Source organism: Botryllus schlosseri, unplaced genomic scaffold (assembly GCF_051294905.1).
Source record: "Botryllus schlosseri isolate E-star unplaced genomic scaffold, Bs_hap1 Bs17a, whole genome shotgun sequence".
Taxonomy (NCBI): Eukaryota; Metazoa; Chordata; class Ascidiacea; order Stolidobranchia; family Styelidae; genus Botryllus; species Botryllus schlosseri.
In genome coordinates, this window is record NW_027648626.1 from 148,711 (window position 1) to 165,830 (window position 17,120).

The 17,120-nt window shown below is 40.8% G+C and overlaps 1 protein-coding gene across 1 annotated transcript in view; it reads left to right on the forward strand.

The window, feature by feature from the left end:
• Positions 1-17,120, forward strand: part of LOC145459724 (uncharacterized) — a 35,665-nt gene that overhangs the window by 13,059 nt on the left and 5,486 nt on the right. The window lies entirely within an intron of this gene.

Below are 17,120 nucleotides of genomic sequence, written 5' to 3' on the forward strand. Positions count from 1 at the left end.
ATTCAAAAGACACTCCATGAAAGTATGACCAGATATAAAAAATATGTTTCGGTTATCAATGTTGCTCTCCAGTACTTCAATATTAATCAAGTCATCAATATTATCAAGTACAGTTTTTATTGACTTTACTGCATTGTTTGGACCACACAAAGCTGTATCATGCCTCGCTGAAAACAGCCTAGCCAAATGAGACTGGCAATCAATACAATTATGATATTGAATGTCGTAACACAAAGTAGCATGGTAGCGCTGATGAATTGAGCCGCCCATGGTTCCTAGTACATTGTCAAAAGATTCCATTGGCGCTCCGGTAACATCTGCTGTGATTACATGCATCAGAATTGGCTTATCAGCGCCAGAAAAATACCCGATGAAGGACGTGTACAAAGAATCAAATGAAAAGAACAAGGTAGAGAGATTAAAGAAAATATAGCCGGATAAAGATTGAGAACAAACATTGTTACACTGAGCGCTAGCCCACGATAAATATTGGATTAAGAGACCGTAGCTGGCCATATCGTCATCCATTCAACCGTTTATGACATCGCATTGCACATTGCGTGTCATAAGCAGTTGAAAATATATAATTGAACGAATAAAGCAATGAGAGAAGTTGAAAGGCAAATTTACAGCAGTCAATCACTTCAAGATTGGAACGCCCTGCTATGCTCTGTATTACGGACGGACGGACGAAAAATTCTAAGAGGGCACTGGTGACAGTTAACAAGGTGATTGGTTCTTGCGCTGCCAAGGTGGAAGCTCATCCGTGGGGTCCTTTGTAGAGAAGACACATTGATCAATTTGGCATGGATTGGAATTGAAGAAAACAGTGGAACTGGCATCACACCTGATGTATTAGAAACGGCACAATCGGAAGATGAACCTAATAATATGAGACACTCACTTATAAAAATAAAGTTATACATGAATTATTGGAATTACTTTGCATTTGATGCATTTGCCACGAAATACATGTGCTGACAATTCATTGTTTTTGTATATTCTTGTCATTGGTAATCTATTATGTGTCGTTTTGAATAAAGATGATCGCAATTTGTACTGCATTTATCGGTTGGTTTTGGGTGATGACCATCAAATCGATGCTGCGACTCATCGAGGTCGCAAGTGGAACCGATTTTGTGGATGACTCGACGGCTGCTGCATTATATCAAAACATAACCTATGTCATAAAAGACTTGATACTGGGAACTTCTCACAGGATGGACAAGAAAGGCTTTGACATATTCAGGAATCGCATCACTCATCATATTTTCAAGGCTTAGAGGCAAAGATAGATGAAGATTCTTCCTCAAAAATATAGAGGACACTCCAAAGACCTTGTCAAGATTGACTCTCTCTGTCACCAGTCAAAACGTACCAGTCCTTTTTTTGGAGATCTTGAACTTGAATACCGGTGAAAAACTGTCCTTCTCAAAACCAGGCTAGATGCTAGAACGATATTTCAGTCTAAAATGTTTTACCTTATAAATCACTCTGAAGTCAAAGTAGCGATCGATTATCTAAAAAGAGGCCATCGGTTAAGATCTAATTTCAGCCTGGTTTCAGAAAATCATCAGCTTGCATGTTGATCATTTTATTTCCCTTCTCCAACATCATAACGGAAAACGGTGTTTCCCCAATTTATCTGAAAACAGTCAGAGTGGTATCAGTATTCAGAGCTGGACAATAGTGCATTCCTTGCTGGGGTTCTGCCAGTGAGAATACAATTTACCACTGCAAAGACTTCATCATCAGGCCTCTGCATCATTTACGGAACCAAAGAAGGACTTGGGCCCGTATTCACGAAACCCTACTCAGTGCTCAAACTCGTTTTGCGTCAACATTGCGTAAAATCGATATTCAGAAAGCAAAGCAAGAGAACGAGTTTAAGTTCGACTGGAGTCGAACTCAGTGCTCTCTGGAGTTGTACTTTTGTGGTTATGGTATTTAATGACGATCTGAGGTCGAAGTCGATCTCAAAATGTAGCGTTTGAGCAAGCGTTTTCCGAGTCAAGCCGTCGGCAGACTCAACGCCATACTCATTCACTTTTTTACGTCTGGCCGTGAATATAATGTGGAAATTGCGCTGTGAGCATGTTTGGCGCCTGAATTCACAATTTCAACTGTAATATATAGCATTGCTATAAGAAGGAAATCATGTTACAGCGCTGTATGGCTTCATCGTTGGCTGGGTACGCTATTCCCAAATTGGCGGACATTTTTTATCAGAAAGGCTTCCAATGGATTCGCGAAAGCGGCTAATTCCTCACAACGCCCTGTTTTATCATTTAAATATAAAATGTAGAATCAGGATATGTAGAAACGAATGGGGGATGAATATTACTGAAAAACCAAACACAAGCTGTTGTCTACTCTAGAGATCTACCAATCCTAACATGAACCGAATCCGTGGCGATGCGGGCAGACAATGCGGCGCCTCAGCAGGCAAATACAATTGTAGATGACCTGGAACTTTATGAATGTACGCAATGTTACATCATCGCAATACCCTGAATAAAACCGTCTGTCCCCGTGTATGGCGGAAATATCGACAACTTGGTACCACTAACCATCATCAGTAATCCAATAAATAACTTGTGCTTATGCCTGAAGACTTCAAGATTGAAGGCAATGCTAGGCAACTAACATGATATCTAAACCTGCGGATTGCCAGATCGCAAGCAGTCATCTGCTGTCAAAGACATAAAACTGAGCAACGCTTGAAATCCTAACCGAATACCAAACGTTCTCTCTAATTAAGTTGGACTCATCCTGTGCTCCGTTGAGCACGACTTGAGTTTGAGATAGAGACGTGTCTCCGAATACGGCCCTTGGTGTACGACCAGCAAATTGTTGCATAACTTTACCTTTAGGCATGACAGGAACACATTGTTTGGTCATGGTAGAGTGACGATATTTCCACTGCGAATAATTTTCTTTTAAATTATTGAAATTTCAAATTGGTATCACCATAAGTCTACTGGTTGGAAATGAGGCAAACGTGATGTAAACCGTTTTTCCATGGAACTTAACAATTTCTTCATCATTCGATGAAGCCATTTGATCTGCTGTGTCGAGGTGATCTGGTAGTGTGTGCAATCTCCCATTCATCGCAGAATATGTCATATTGACTGAGGAAACAAGGTCCACCGTCACTGACTATTTCTTAAACGCTTTAAAATAAGCTCAGGATCCGTTTCAATTTGTTAATGACGGATTTCGATGTGATCGATCATAGTTCTTGCACGATGGGGTACCTGGAAAACTAGTATGAAATGATCAGAATCTTCCTACCTTTGATCTTGAAAATGTCAGCTCCCAGTTTTACCTAAGGTTTTGGTGAGCGTTCCTGCATCTTTATTGTTCGTTTTGTTTGTTCCGGTAGGAGTTCTTGGCGTGATTCGCACGACTAGCATAGTGTTGCAATGTCATTCTTTATTTCAGGCCAATATACGTATTCCCTGTCAAGTTCTATTGTCTTCTCAATGCCCAGTAACTCTCATGCAGTTTTTGTAGTATGTCTGGTTGCAGACATGTTAAAACAACTGTCTGATTTCCCTTGAATATTATGCCGTTTTCGCGGGCTACCTTATAATAGATTCGAAAAAGCCCTACTTGATCACCTCTTGTCGTTACACTAACAACACTGTTGCCCTACCTCGCCCAGACATTGCTTCATTGATCATTTGCTACCATTGTTTAATTTTTTTCCAGTAGAAAATTATGTCCAGCTGTACAGAGAAATTGGCGTACACTCAATGCGACAATAAAACAAACCACTTCAAGAGGCCTAATGTACGCGGAGATGACTTTTCGTTGCACCCACTGCAGCCGCTGATTTCAAAGCTCCTCTGGTTCTGCGCTCTTTAGTATGTGCAGGGATTCTTCACCCTTGAAGTTGCTAATGACGTCGAAGCAGTATGAAAATGATTTTTTTAGGTCCTCAATGGTTACCACCCGAGGCAGTTTCTGCTGTGTATGAGGAGCCTTGTCCATGATACTGCATGCGTGCAGGTTTAGTGTTACAAGATCGAGTGCCTCGCAGGCGGTCCGGCCCAGGATGACAGGACTGTCAGTGTCAACCACATAGAACGATACTTCTTGCCATGTGGCTATTTAATGTAGAGCGAGTTATTGATCCAAAGCACTCAATACACAAACCGGAGTAGTTCTTCAGTAAAACATTGGGTTCTGGATGTAAGGGTGTCGCTTTGAATTTCCCGAATAATTCCTTATTCTTCCAGCTCCCTGTCAGCTTCGGATTTATATGCTTAAAATTATTCGTATGCTTACTTACCGGGGTTCTTGCAGTCGTTTACAGCTCCAATGGTGATCGATGAAATTGTGTTTATCGAGCCATCATCACCATCAGGGATTTGACTGTCGGTGTTGCTGCTGTCTGTGTCATACACTTTTACTTCTGCTTTTCGAGTCCTTTGATGTTTCTTTGACTTTCTCGGAGCTTTACGTTAGTGACTATCTTGTTGCTTGCTTCTCGAATTACCCTCATTATCACGCTTCTTTGTTGCGCAGGAATCTTCCCAGTGGCCATAGTTTTCACAATAGTTTCAGGGAGATCTAAATGGTAGGCATTTCCAACCGTGTGACAAGTCCGCATTTGTTACAGGTCTTGTGTCCATATTTCCTTTGCGATCATATCAATACTTGTAGTTGATCCTTTAAAAGCATCATGGCTACTGTTGTATGTGTGTAGTGATTCCAAATCTAACCTTTGGGCTTCCTTAGTCGTGAATTTTTTTTTTCAAGATCTTCGCTCTTAGTTACTCGATTTGGGTGGATGCCACGATTCTTTCCACTGATCTCTCTCCTACATCATTGTCTTCAAAGTCACATTTCTTAGCTTTTTTTCATGATTCTGTGGAGAAGGTCTGTCAGTGACTCATCCTTCAACGGGCATGACTTCGCAAATTATAATTTGTGAACTCTGTAGCTCACTCTGTCATTTGTATCGATCTCCAGTTTGAATAATTCCCTTATTCGTTCGGGGACTTTCATGTCTTTGGCGGACAGTCCCGATTGTTGTACTCTTCTGGCGCCTTCATCGCCTGATCCCGTTTTTTTGGTGTAGGCTCCTTGGCGTTATTTGCAGTGGCATTCAGCTCGAAGTATAGATTTATCATATCCCGTAACGTTTCCAGAGCCTCAGAGAAGGGATCATATCCCCAGTCCGAGACTGTCTAATACGCTCTAGCTTAATGCATGATCTTGCAAAAGACTAATACTCAAAATTTCACATTCAATTTCTTCATCTCTTCCTTTCTCCAAAGGTTTTAGTCATTTCTTTCAACATCTCAGTTTTATCTGGAGAGGAGATCATCTGTGTCTTGTTCATCCAGAGTGCTTTTTCTTCTGGAGAATCAGCGTATCATCGAATTCGGGGCTGAGGCTGTGGTTGTTGTGTTGCTTCTCGCATTTGGCTGCCATGTTGCCTGTATGAGATTGCTACGCGACTGGGTTCCTCTTTATGTTCATCACCGTCTGCAAGTCGGGATTTTACTTTACTTGTCTGGTGGATTTCCACCAGGTTTCTAGATTTAACACTAATGCTGCTTGTCAGACAGAGTGCAGTTGCTGTTTTGGGCCGCTAGTCTGGCATGGAGTCGGTGGTTGGTCGGGAGTATCCGCTGTGCGATTTTCCAATTCTTATGGTGTTGTGTCAGTGATGTACGGTTGATGTTGTGCCAGCTTAGGCCGCACCTTGCCGATCTCTCTTCTGTGTTGTTTTTCTGCCGTTGCGTTGTAGTCATTTCCTTCTCTCTGTTTGATGTCCTGCGCTGATATCTCATTGGTTGTCATTTTCTGGTTTATTTCTTGCCAGTGCTTCAAGGGCTGTAATGTATGAGGATGTTATTTTTATTACTTGCTGCACATGTCTCCTCAAAGTGAGGGTCAGTTGTTGTTCGAGCCTTCTCTCCCATTCACGTTCCTGTTCTCTTCCTTCCTCAGGAATTAGATCACAGTTTTGATTTATAATAGATCCACCACGCCCAATCCTCCGAGATATTCTGATTGTATTATCTTGGCATAGTCTATACCTTTCTCTGGTCCGAATAGGAAGGCGATGATGTCGTTTCTCGGTTGTAATCTGATGATGCTCGGCATTTGGGACGTCGTCGCACTGTATCTAAACAGAGGAAGTACATCGCACTGAACTATTTTTACCTTCTCATGTCTTTTGTGGTGCATGTGTTTGAGATCTCTTTGGAGTGTGATTAGTTTGCCCGTAGCTGCTTCTCATTGTGGGGACTGGCTTTCTTTCTCTTCGTTATGGTGTTGCCAAGGATGACGATCTCGTCGACCCACGTGATCGGCCTCGTTCTTTTTCTTTGTCGGGAGTACCCATAGCTCATCGCCTTTGACTTCTTGTTGATTGTCAACAACCATGCTTCCCCAAAGCCTGCAATGAGTCGGATCGCTTCTTCACACTCCTCTTCTTTGTCCAGGGTTATTGTGATGTGGTCTGCGTAGCTCGGTTAATTTACTCTCTTCAAGTCCCCTCGTCTTCTGTCCTTTCAGGGAACTATTCAGTTTCTATGATGGTGGTGATGATTGTAAATAAACATGGAGATTTGATATCCTTGTTTGATACCAGCATTGAATAGAATTGATTTCCTGACTCTTCCCACGATGGAGATCTTTGCTTTGCTTCTGTCGTTATATAGCTCTAGAAATTTCAAAAGGCATTACCAAAACCTGTTAGCTCCAGTGCCTTTTATGGAATCTCATGATCTATGGAGTCTTACTCTTTTCTGATATTAACTGAGATCATTGCTCCTATTTTCCTGCTCTTCATTTCCGTTATTTCTCTTAAGCATGAGGTTGAGTTGTTCGGTCGACTTCCGTGGGTTCACGCATTGGTGTCTGTGTGTGATGCTGGGAAGCATTGTCTTTGATCTGTTCGATAGAATTATGCTTAAGATTATGTAATCTGCGTTAAGCAGGGATATCGATCGGTCTATGATTTGTAATATATCCCTATTTCCCCCTTTTTTTATATATGACCTTGAGTATCCCTCGGGCGAAGGATTCCGCTGGTCAGTGCACTGTATGGATTTCATTAAAAACCTCGGAGATCTTTTGCTATTACGTGCACGTTTTATTTGAAAAATTCTGAGCTTATCCCGTCCTCTGCCGGGGTCTTGTTGTCCTTTTGTTGTGCAAATGCCATTCGGAGCTTTTCCTCCTGGATTGGTTTTTCCATTTTGTCCTTTTGATGGTCTACAAGAGTGTATTTTTGTAGCGAGTAGTCTCTCATTATGGCTCATATAACTACAGCGCACACTATTGGCATAGAATTGAATGAACAATTGACGTAATGCCAAAATGAAGAAACATCTACACAGCAGCGGAAGAGGGCCAGAGGTCTTTAGCGGTAGTTGCGCCTCGCACTGTAAGGACTAAAATAAAAGAGTGTTATTGGCTGTCTTGAACTAAATCGCATGCTTTCTGTTCAATAACTGACTGTTTGACTGTTATCGTTCCGCTGTGGTAGATGTAGTACTGTAACGTAAGGTCAATTTACACACTGTAGTCAGCAGCATCTTTTCATCCTAATGCATGGTACAATTTATACTTGCGCACTTAAGTTAACTGATTTGCATTAACATTGCAAAAACAGAAATTAAGTTAAAAGATAACATATCTTTTTTCCCGAAATTCATCAAAGTAATCACAAACCCCCAAATCCCTTCTTATTGATACCAGGTTGGGAACCACTGACATAGCCAGTGAAATTTGGAAAAAAGTACATTGCGTAGGCCTATTTACTAAATCAGTTGCCGAACAACCAAAAACCATGTGTGTGTGTGTGTGTGTGTGTGTGATACCTTTGTGTGTTATGTTCTTGCAACCATTGCTAGCCCAACGTCAAATATCGCTCCGATTAATTAATGAGTTGTTTGGGAATCGAATTTAGTTAGTTAACAGGTTTTCAAAGGTGACTAGCTCCAGTGACTAGCTCTAGTGCTAGTTTTGAAATTGGAAATGTAAGTAGTGCCAACTCTAGCTCTATTTTGAGAAGTGTTCCAGTTCTAGCTGCACATGTAAAAAACTAATTAATTCCTGAGCAACTAGAAAACACCTGTCATTGTTTGGCGTGAATCTTGATATTGTTGTTCTGTTGTATGATATTTTTGCCGCTCCTGCTCCAATTTTAAACTCGAAACCCCGTCCTTTGGAATTTCTTAGCTCATTTACAATTGAATATTTCAGAATCCAGTTGTATGTGTTTAAATGAGATAGTTGCGGATTTTTAACGGTCGTTGGTTCTCGATATAGTATTTGGGAGTTTTGAAAATCCAGTTGTTTCTACGAGTCTGACGCCTCCTGGCTAGATTGTATTGTTGGAGACACTTCAACACAGTACAGAGCCGATATCTGATTCAATTTGATTGAACAGGCCTAATTAGAGTTCAGGATTGACGCATTTGTAACCAACAGATCCAAACACCGTCTACCCGCGATATCTTAGTGATACCTGCTGCATCTGAGTGATCTATGATTGTGTGATTGAAAAGTATAAGCATGTTTTCATTGGTTCATTCGGAGCTAATTTTCAGATGCTACCTTGCTTAACTCGCGGTTACGCCGCCATTCGTTCTCTCCACAGAAGGATAACCTGCTTAAGTGCTCATCTTCAGATGCACCAAATCCGGTGTGCGCTAGGCACAGTATGCGGAGTGCTGCATTGATTTGTATCGCGTTATGCTGTGTTCCAAGCGGTTCTGCGCAGTAAGTATCGCTGGCAGCTGGTCGTAGTCCAGTTGAGAGCTGGGTGTAGAAGTTTACGTGCCATCGGGTCGTGACGTGACCCTCGGAAGAGCTTTGAAATCGGCGGCCGCAGTGGGTGCGACGAAAAGTCATCTCAACGTACATTAAGCCTGTTGAAATTTCGGTGAGTGGTTTGTTTTCTTGTCGCATCGAGTGTATGCCAATTTCTGTGTACAGCTGGATATAATTTCTTTCTGGCATTTTACCAAATTTTTGCATTTATATAATTCTATTTTATCTTATTACTTGTTTTCTTGTTTCGTTTCTATTTTGTTTCGTTGTTTGTATATATTATATATTTTTGCTCAATTTTTGTCTGCATCTCCAGTTCGACTTGTGAAGAAATGTGATAGGATTAGGAAAACTGGGAGTTCCTTGGGCGGACAATGAATGCCACTACCCTGGTCATCTTTTTGGTTATTCAGTGAGGCGCAAGCAGGCAGAGAGATTTAGTCGTCGCTCCTCTTTCCAGTTATTGATTGAAAGAGTGACCCTGGTAGGTACTGGTGAGCTGGGAGGGGAACTTCACTCGATTGTCGGCATAAAATATGAGACACGGCTCTACACATTATTTCGAATTGTGTGCTGGCAGGGGTGGTCGAAGTGGTCATTATTTAGGGTTACCATATGACCTTCTTTAGCAGGATTTGTCGTCCTTGTTCAAGAAATATAAAATGTCCTGCGTTTTCACAATTCACACTCCTAAATAGCCTTGAGCGTCTGGTGATCGTACAGACAGTGTTGGGATGACTCGAATCATGAGTTGACTTGAGTTACCTTTTTTGTATTACTTGGCTTGACTCGAGTCACTTTGCTAAAGCAACTTGACTTGACTCGTCGTATCAGAAATGTGGATCGGTGTCGATAAAAATCACTGTATCTTCCGTATGTTCGGATTTTTTTATGAAACGCTGGTGTAGCCCGTGAGAGCGATCAATAATTCAATGATCGTGTGCTTTGCGGATCCTCCATTGTTCTCTCACAAAAAAATTAACCACAAACAAAGTGATCAAACCTTACAGCTTACGTTATCGTAAACTAGTAATAAAGTAATTTAATAGCAAAATATCCATTTCTGTTCTTACCTCAGCCAAACCTCTTGTTTTATTGAATTTGAATTCGAATATAGTTTATATACTCCTCAACCATTGACGCAGGCTCAATTTGCATCATATCAATATGTAAATGGGTAATGTGTTATATCTTAGGCTATCAACTTGTTTCTATATTTTGGATGGTAACTATAAACTTAGGGTATGCAATTACTCAAGTAGTTTAACAGTTCTATGTATATGTGAGCGATACAGCGCCTTGCGTGTATATTTAACTCTATATTCGTTCATCGATTCAGAATTAATGACCACTCAATCTGCATTTTCGACAGCTAGCAAATGCAATGACGTAGTCATGCCTTATACTACGAAAATTGTGACTTGACTCCAGTAACCTTCGAAAATCGATTGACTCGAGTCACAATGTGCAATGACTCGTGACTCGAAGGTAGTGACTTGCTACCAACACTGGTACAGAAACAACTAAGTATGCCATAATAGCCTTGAAATCTCAGTTTCGACGGCAAGGTGGACTAAAACAAAGTTCAACTCCAGCCAATTACAAGTGAGGACGGGTCTTTGGGGAGTCAAATGACCTTTTTAAGCCTCTTCTATGGTACCCCAACATGATTGCTACTCAAGTAGAAGAAATGTTGTGAATTACTACTTAACCGTTTGGCGCCGGCGTGGGTATTTTTACCCATTGCCGGTACGAGGGAAGCGTACTGTAATAGAACCAATATATATCCCGTTCTAATCGCGCTAGGTCGCTGCTGTTCATTTCTGCGAATGGATATTGTTTGTGCAAGTTCATTGATACCATATTATTTGATATATATTATATCTAAGACGTCGAAATCGGATATCAAATACCGTAGATAAATATGTTGCAAAATACACTGTCTCGGCAACGCGCGTCATTGACCACTCTCACATAACGTACTGTATGTTTTGTTCTAGCCGTCTTAGAGCATAGTTGTTTCTTTCTGTGAAAAGCTAGTGTCCATACAAGTTCACACATATCTTCATATCTGATATTAGTTACATATAAGGTGTTCAAAATCTATGTGATAGGCCGCGTGACAAAGATATCCGCCGACCGCATCATTTCGTGGAAACGCGCCTTTCCCGATACCCATCATATACCCTGCCGTATATTTGGTTGTATTCGTCATAGCCAGTTGTTGTAGTTTGTTTCTATGAATAGCGCTTGTCAGCTTCTGATTTTCTTGCTAAAACAACTATACTAGTTATGTCTGCATCGCCCAAGGTTGCATTTGAAAATCGGGAAGAGAATTCTCGCAGCCTACCGTACCAGCTTCAAGCAGATGGATGAATACTGGTCACATAACGGAATTTATATCGAGTTCTAATAGTGATATACCTTCATAGATTGTGTCTGTGAATAGTTGTTGCCTATACGATTCTAAATAATGGCTAATAGTCAAGTATATTTCGGAATAAATACAATATTACTCGGCGCATATACCTACGCAAAAGTGTGCATCAGGATATACAAAGAGCTGTCGTATAACGATATATATCTTACGTTGTAGTAATGAAAGACATTTACGGATTGTCTCTTTCAATAGAACTAGCCAATCTCCACCTTCAAGGTCAAAATAAACAACATTAGTTATGCCTATGTCACCCGAAGGCCGCTTCTGAAAATCGTGAAGAGAATTCCTGCAGACTACCACACTAGTGTCAAACGCAGGGACGAATATCCGTAACATAATGTGTTATATCCTGAATTTTATCGGTAGTTGACATTCTTAGATTGTTTCTGTGGAGAGTACATTACCATAAGATTATATCTACATCAGACTAACAGCTAATAGTGATGTATATATGGCAACAAGACCAATTCTACACGCAGTGTATTCCGCGCAAACGTGTGTATCATGTTTGTATGAAGTGCTACCAACTAACGTCATAAACCTTACGTAGTAGTAAGATATGCGTTTGTGGTTTGTCCCAATGGTTAGGTCTTGACAATCTCCGTTTATCAATACTAAAGTGACCCATTTACGTGCTCTATAAGCTTTGTAAATGCCCTGGAAGGCTACGCTACCTAATAAATACACGCGCGTCACTCGCTCACTCGCCGATGACTCATTCACTCTGCGGCCTGGTGCGTGTTTATTGTGCAAACCGTCAGTACAGTATCTATTGGATAATGGCGATATTAGGGCGTATTACATCGACTGAGCCATCTCCATGATCATGATTTCCTCGCCGATATGATTCACAAGAAGCCTATGTCACCAGATATCCATGTTAAGGTTTATAAAGAGTGCAGTAAATGTAATACGTTTCTCATCAACGAATTCTCGGCTTGCTCTCGATATAAGCGGCCAGACACAGGGCTCGAAATGAAAGCGAGTGGCGCAATCGGATCCGCGTTGACTTTCTGAATCGAACGCTACCTTGGCTGTCGTGTTCCAATCCCATTAAGGTACAGTTTTTCGTTTTTAAAAATTGAAGCAAAATTTTTCGAAAATTGCAGCCGGTGCCAATCGGTTAAAGCAGCTATTTCCAAGACATGAAAAACTACTTCATGTAGAGCAGTGGTTCCCAAACGGTGAGGAATTCCCCACTAGTGGGGAATCCAGTGGTTTCTACTCTAGTGGGGAATAGACGCGTTTATTCAAAATTATCTGCAGGACAGTCTTCATATTCACATAGACACATGCGCAACTCAGTATTGGGATGACTCGAGTCACTTTGCTAAAATGACTTGACTCGGCATATCAGAAATGTGGATTGACTCGTGCCTCGAAGCAAAATGCACGAGTCAATTTCAAGTCATCTGGTAACCGGTGCCGATAAAAATCACTGTATCTTACATATGGTTGGATTGCACGCGAAACGCTGGAGTAACCCGTGAGAGCGACTAATCATTCAATGATCGTGCGTTTCACTGAGCCTCCATTGTTCAGTCACAAATAGGGCTGGGCACAATGAATCGAGTAATAATTTTAATGATTCGAGTCGAGTAGTAAAAGTCGATTTTTTCGAATACTGAAATTATACGCTCCTTGCCACTGAAAGTTAATTCATCAATGAGAATGATAATTACGATACCATTTTCCACTGTGGAAGCCTTTGAAACCTTGATAGCCGTATCGCAGCATAAGAAACAGTACAAAGCTCCTAACGCTACTGAAAATAACACATTTCCAAAGTCATGATCATCCCACAACATAGTCACAAAGTGCAATGAAATCGGTACGGTCGAAGAAATTGCAAAGTATCTTTAATGTGATGGATAACTAAGCATCATGTTCTTTGTGGTAGTATAAAAGGTACTCATTCGATCTTTGACATATTACATTCTATTATGACTAGAGCCCGACCTATATTGGATTTTTGAGCCGATACCGATAAAACCGAAATCCAGCACCTTCACCGATAACCCCGATATATTCAGCCGATATTCAAAAGATATGGCATCTAGCTCAAGGCACATATTTAACACCTCAAGAGTATTTCTTTGAACAGATTTACAGCCATTGCCATGCTTGAACATGAAAGGAATGATCTATAATAAATATATTAATAGCACCAGTCTAGCAGTTGCAGATTACAGTTCACAAAGCATAATTTCTCGCCTCTCTCTCCAGGAAGTGAACTTCTGTGGTCTTCATAAATGATGCATGTAGTACTAAACACATTGAGTGGGCTTTCACTTGGTACCATAGTTAGTGGCAGAGCAAGAATTGGAAATCTTTCTTTATTCCGGTTCCACCACTCCGCTGCAGGAGATCTTTCCTTCAATGGTTCCACCAAATATTGATATTCTTCTGGCAGTGCACCTGGAGCTTTCAGCACATCTTTAACAAATAGTTGAAGAGAACATTGTTCACGTCCGCTACTGCTCCACCCATTCCCTTGGGCCTTGACCATGACCAGCATTTCAGCAATCAATTGATCAATATTTGACGCTCTTTTAACAGCATCGGCCCATGTCATCATGGAATCAAATATTTTCGTATGAATTGTTGGCTCTGCTCCACTTTTGCTTGATTTTCTTGCACTCTACTAGTCTCGCATATTCCCCATCATGGTGGCCGCTCAGGCCTCAGTCAGATGACTTCATATATTACTGGTATTTTTTGCTTTGTTGCCTTGGCTTGTGAGCTTCTTACACAGACACCACCAGCACTATTTACAGAAAATTGTTTCGACGCTACACTTCTCTCCATCATCAGAGGGTCAGTCCAGCATTAAATCCATCCAGCTGCTTTCTGTCTTCGGTATTCTATCATTGCAGGGGGATTCCCACGAAGTCACTGGGGCATAACGGTGAAAGTATATTTCTCACATAGGGCTACTGGCCTGCATGCACTATGCCGCTTGGCCATTTATTTTTATAATTTACCGACATGCAGTGAAGACCTCACATCTTCTCTGGCTCCCTACCACCTTGTTGTGACGTCACGAAAATGGCCGATATTTTTTTACCTCCAATGGCCGATACCGATATTTCTTTCCAAGTGTGATATCGACTCGATATTATCGGCGAGCCGATAATCGGTCGGGCTCTAGTAATGAGTATGTTACCTATCCGCTAGTAGTGCTGTCGGTCACAACATCGCTAGTTCTACAGATAACTAACCTACGGATAGATAGCCAACAGCCGTCGTCACGCTTGCTTGCTCGGAGGAAAATACTGCTCAGCAATCTGAACTCAACGTAATTGCCAATCCCATAGCTGACGACCCGAGCGCTCAAATTTAACAAAGTTGATCTTATTAGAAAGCTACTGTGGCACTGATTCCGAAAATATACATTAAACTTTCGTCAAGGCAAAAGAACCAGCCCGAAATAGCGTTCAAAGTCTGAAAATCGTTATTGTTCCAGACAATCGTATGGACGCACCACAATGACCATAACAATAACCCTTGCGTGTCCTCGATTGTTCAGAACAATGCCAATTTTCAGACTTTGAGGTGTATTTCGAGGCGGTTCCATTGCCCCGATCGGATTTGAATGTATATTTTCGGAATCAGTGCGACAGTAGCGTTCAAATAAGATCAACTTTATTCAATTTGAGCGCTCGGGTCGTCAGCTATGGGATTGGCAATTACGTTGAGTTCAGATTGCTGAGCAGTATTTTCCTCCGAGCAAGCAAGCGTGACGACGGCTGTTGGCTATCTATCCGTAGGTTAGTTATCTATACTAGTTCTCAAAGCGGAGTCTCCATGCCAGCTACGTTGTAAATTGCTATGATTCTATCTTTCAAATAAGATTTTACCCATTCTAATGCCACGCTATAGTGTTGTCTTAGCGGCCTGTATTAAATTACTTGCGGACCACAACTTTGCCGACAACTGAGATGGAGGATGGTAATGATGATTTTGATTAGCAATCTTGTTCATCTCTATCTCTCAAGCTCTCTCTCTCTTTCTTTCTCTCTCTCTCTCTCTCTCTCTCTCTCTCTCTATCTTTCATTCACTGGTTCACCCAAAGTCACTCAACTATGACAAGTCGTCCGAACGTATTTTCATGGAGCGAGAAATGTTGCACAACTTGATGTTTTGTAGTTGAGTGACTTTGGGTTCACCGACCCGAACGATTTGATGACTTTGTTTACGTCACGTGATTCGATTACGTCAAGAACAAAAATATCACATGATGGCTGAATCGATCTAGAAGAGGATCATCATTGGTTTGCTATATCTCTCGAGATGCCGCGATGCGGGTAAACATTCTTTGGATTACCTGGGTTTTTAGAATATGCATCAACATTCAACATAGTATAATATGCGGTAGCAAAGTATCGGGTGTCAATTAGAAACGGAGTGGCTTGTTTCGTTCGTGGTTCGTTCAGTTGAGCTCTTCAATTTCTTTTCAATTTCACTTAATATTGATTGCGACACAGTGCAAAGCTAGAAAGGTCTCCATTGGACTTGGAGTAGTCCTTAAAATCAGCGTGTACTCTGGTATACACTACAAAACATAACTTGCAGTTTAGGTCTTGATGTCATATTCATACTTGGTCTCAAGTCATATTCAGTCTTACTGATCTGATGAAGTGAGGTCTTAAAATTGAGACTGATTTAGCTTTTTAAGACCGTATTGATTGAATTGTCACAAATCATAATTATTTGGTCTTGAGATTAGACCAATAAGCCAATGTATAAAAACGCATCTTTTAAGACATATTGATCTTATTGAGACAATTTTTGATGCATCAGTTTTTTTGTCTCGTTTCCAAGACTAATTTTGCTAATAAAAAACGGTCTGTGGTCTTGAAAACCTAGCATTTTGAAGCAATTTTTTGATGCATTTGATTTGTGATGTCTTGTTTTATTATGAATTTTGCTAATCAAGGAACTGCTGCAATGGTCTGTGGTCTTATGGTGTCAATACAACTTATAATCGTCTTTGAAATCAAAATAAGATGTCCACCCTCTTCATTTGTTGAGTGAAGATAAGTGGAGCTGTCATCAGCCATATTTGAAAAATTAGTGTTTAGGGTAGTTAGGTCTATAATGAATATAATCAAAGAATTTTCAACCGTAGACCGTAAATAGGCCTATTTTTTCAAATCCAAAATTGTCTACTGCACTATAATGTGCAGCATTTCTTTTATAGCTTAAAGGCAGCCCAACTATTTCATCAAGGAGCCAGTAAAATTTGAAATGAATGTTATTTTTGAAGTAGGCTACAAGTACAAGTCGAGTCGATATACAAATTGACTCGAGTCGAGTCATTTTTAAGCAAATAAGTCAAGTCGAGTGAACGGAAAATAGCGACTCGAGTCATGACGTTGAACAACATATTGAATTGTGCAGCAAATCTTTTTGAATGTTATTATACACTTACTGAAACAATTCCATTCTTAAGCACAGCCTACGTATCATAGCTAAAATAGCAGATGTCTAGTTTTTTCGGTAGCCTGGTGAACAGTCTTAATTCAAACCAAAGTAAAAGTTACGACGACGACATGGCGAGGTGTTACAACCTTTATGTGCATCACAATGAGGCCATGGATATTGATGACGATGTCATGGAACCGACGGCGTTTCAAATTCCGACACACATGCAATGGGGGGACATACTCGGATTGGTAAGTTGGCGCTGAATAGTGGCAGTGACTCCAAATATTATATAGTCCTATAGAAGATTGCAATATAGTTTCATAGATCAGTATCGAGACTTTATAGTTCCATTGGTGTCAATCTTGAAACACAAAAGAAATTAGAGGCTGACTCAAACCGTCCGATAACCTCAATTGTCCCACCTATTTATTATACTAAAAATTACATG